Source organism: Strix aluco, chromosome 8 (genome assembly GCF_031877795.1).
Source record: "Strix aluco isolate bStrAlu1 chromosome 8, bStrAlu1.hap1, whole genome shotgun sequence".
NCBI lineage: Eukaryota > Metazoa > Chordata > Aves > Strigiformes > Strigidae > Strix > Strix aluco.
The window spans coordinates 20,107,796-20,111,396 of record NC_133938.1 but is presented as its reverse complement, the minus strand read 5'-3'; positions in this window follow the sequence as shown (position 1 = coordinate 20,111,396).

Below are 3,601 nucleotides of genomic sequence, written 5' to 3'. Positions count from 1 at the left end.
CCGCCCACCGCCGCCGGGAGGGGCGGGGCCAGGGCTGCGGCCGCCGTGAGGGAGGTGCCGGCCGCCGTGAGGGAGGTGCCGGCCGCCGTGAGGGAGGTGCCGGCCGCCGTGAGGGAGGTGCCGGCCGCCGTGAGGGAGGTGCCGGCCGCCGTGAGGGAGGTGCCGGCCGCCGTGAGGGAGGTGCCGGCCGCCGTGAGGGAGGTGCCGGCCGCCGTGAGGGAGGTGCCGGCCGCCGTGAGGGAGGTGCCGGCCGCCGTGAGGGAGGTGCCGGCGCCGGGCCGAGGCGGCCGGCGGTCGGAAGCGGGCGCTGTTCCGCCAGGTGGCGGCACCAGGGGCGGCTCGGCGCGGAGCGGCCGCAGCGGTGCCGCTCAGCGGCCGGGCAGGGCTGCTGGGCCCGCCTCGCTGCTCCCGCCGAGGGCTGGGCCCGGCGGAGGGGGGACACACCGCTGTCTGCACACCGCTGCCGAAACCAACCCGGGGCAGGGGCTGCTGGCTTTTTGTTGTGGGCCGTAGAAGAGTACAGAAGTTGTTTCAGAATTTGCCAACAGTGACTTTTACGTACAGAGGCTCGTGTTTTAGTCCCCGTACAGCTATGTTAGCATGAGCTAGCTGTGATCTTAAGTAAGGGTGTTGTTCTGTTTGTGAAATAATTATCCCTCACAAGTGCAAATAATGTGGTTTTTTAAAAAGTATAGAAAAATACTGAATGTACTAGCAGCATGAAGCAATATTGTAAAGGTGTATCCTTTCTAGTATTAAACTTACTGAGATACTAAGGTTCCTTAAGATGGTTTTTAAACATCAACTAGTCAAGAAAAGTAAATCGCAGCTCTTCAAGACTTACTAAGAATATTGCCTTATTTCAGAGCCAGAAGACACAGTTTAACTATATGCATGAAATACTGTGGATAACACTGCAGTCTGATGACAGAGAAGATGGAGCTCATCTTGCATCAGAGCAAGGCAGACCCCTTTCACCCCATCCATCCCTTTTTGACCAACAGATGGTGAGACCCAGCTATGCACAAACTGCTGTAACAGCGAGTACAAACCCTGCAGGACTATTTCAGTGTTCATCCCACAACACGAACTCTCCATAGGCCGGCAAGTGCAAAAGGCAGGTGGGGAGACACAAGACAAACATTCATTATGAATATCTAACAATTAGAACTGTTCAAAAACCAATTATTTTTTTGAAACATCTTATTTCATTAGAGCAATTAAAAATAAAATTAAAGAAGAAATTTAAGCTACAAGTGGCCCAGTTATTACATTGGCTTGGGATGAAGAAAATCCAAATTCAAATCTGGGAGAGGGATCTCTTTCACCCTCTTGTATATATTTTGGTGTAAGGAAAGAAATGAATTATTCCCATTTCTTTTGGAAAAGATCAGAAAGATTCATAAAGACAAATTCTAAACCACACTGAAGCAATTGTAACAAGCACTATTTCAAATTATATAACTACCTGAATTAAAAAATAGTTTTATACACGCCTGTCAAGACTGCTTTTAAGAACATGTTCACATACCATATTTCAAAATAGAATCTTTCTTATTACAAGGACATTGCCATTCAGTGTGAACACAAAATAAAAATGTAAGTATAAAGTAATATCAAATATCCATTTTTTCACTCATTTTTGCCCTTTTATAGTCTTTATTATGTAAGAGGAAATTGTTTCCTACCCTTTCTGCACGCAAAAATTATTGGCACAGCACACTGAGAATCTGGAGTTAGGAAAGTGGCACCATGTCAATAACTGAGTCTCTATTATAAGCCTTAGAAAACATTATGATTGCTTCCACCACTGCCCAAGTTTTAGGCTTTGCTGAAATCTCTGAAGACTACATTAACAGTAACAGCTGTGTAAGCAGCACTAAACAAGATCCAACCATTTTTAGTCTTCATTTGCAGCACTTGACAACAGTTTAATAAGCACCTCCTGTAGACCCAACTGATGTCTCTCCTTCCAAATATTTCAAGTCGGTGGCAGAACGACTAAGGTAAAACACATATCTCTGATTTTCTCAAACAGGGAATTGGTTCTACACCCTCCTCTCAAAGTAGATTATGTTGCTGATATGCAGTCTCCCTGCTTTCCACCACCACACTCCACCAGAAGCAACATTTGCACTACTTATTAGTCGTCATATAGAAAATAGTTTTCACCCTTTATAAGGTAAGCCAAGCAGCAAATACTTTTTCCTCAATGTAAAGCATTACAAAGAACACCAAGGTCACAACCTCACCGAAGCACACAGTCTACCCTTAGGTATATTATACTGTGAACTCCAGAAAAGCACAGCAAAATAAGAAGATACAACAGCAGTTCACCATCTGAAAAGTGACACATAACCGCTGTGAAGATTAAACAAAAATTTAAAAAATAAACCTAATACAGAATTATCACACCAATCCAAGCACTGAAAATAAAGTTTTCAGCAAGAACACAAAGAGTGATCAAAAAAAAAAAATATTGGGAGAAAATTAAGAGCAACTTTGCACCAGAACATGACAAAGAAGTGGATGTACAAAATACTTTCTATATCCTACATCTTAGGGAGAGGTATGTTTCTCACCCTTTAAGAAAGATTTGTTGAATTTGTCAGGTTAAGAATGGCTCACTGAAAGGCATCCCTTGTTCCCAGCCATGCTTAGTCCTTCCTTTCCACCATTCAGTGTTAAAAGCTGCTCAGTGCCAATACGAAAGCCTCCCACCGAGCCCCCATTGTCCTTCCTCAAGCAGTTGAAAATCTGACCTATATAGCATCTGACCCCTAATAACATTTGCAGACATTCCCAGTCACTTCCAAACAGACTGACTAGTTAATGAGTGTAAAATTAGTATCCTATGAACATAATTTACAAATGGAACTGAATACCCTTTAAAAGATGAGAGGAAAAAAGTAAAAACCACTGGAATGCTTTGTGTTTTCTTGTAGTAATTTAACCGTTGCATAATACAAAAAAACTCATAGGCAATTCCTGTGCTTGGAAGCCAGTGGTTAAGATGTGAAACACCAGCAACTTCCTCTGAGGATGCTCAGAAAAACCTCCGAGTTTTACCACACCATTCATGCTTCCTAGGCATATGTTCACTGCACATATAGAATCTAGGAATTCCCATATTAAGGAACTTAATTGCCTGTCTTAGTATTCAGTAAGGGACTGTGCAGCACATCACATTTATAACACATTGACAACAGTAGCTCTTTATCCCTAGAGCCTTCACACAACTGTCCAGCTTATTCCTGAAAGATGTGGTATTACAATACAGTGCAATACAGTTCTACTATCTAAGTTTTTTCTCAATACACAACAAAATTTCTAGTTTAAGTTACATCCCTCACCCCAGTGATGTCCTACACAGAATTTCAGCCTTTAAAAGTCCAGCCACCTGAACAACAGTGAGGCTCAGACTTTATACTCCCTCACCACCTTTTTTTAAAATAAAAAAAGACACAGCATGAAATTTCAAGATAACCATATAAGCTAGTTGTTTCTGAACTGAACCCAAAGAAAATTGTTCTTTCATGATGCATTCATTATAGGTACATAAACTTTTACCATATTAAGAAAAAAAAATTCACAAATAAGA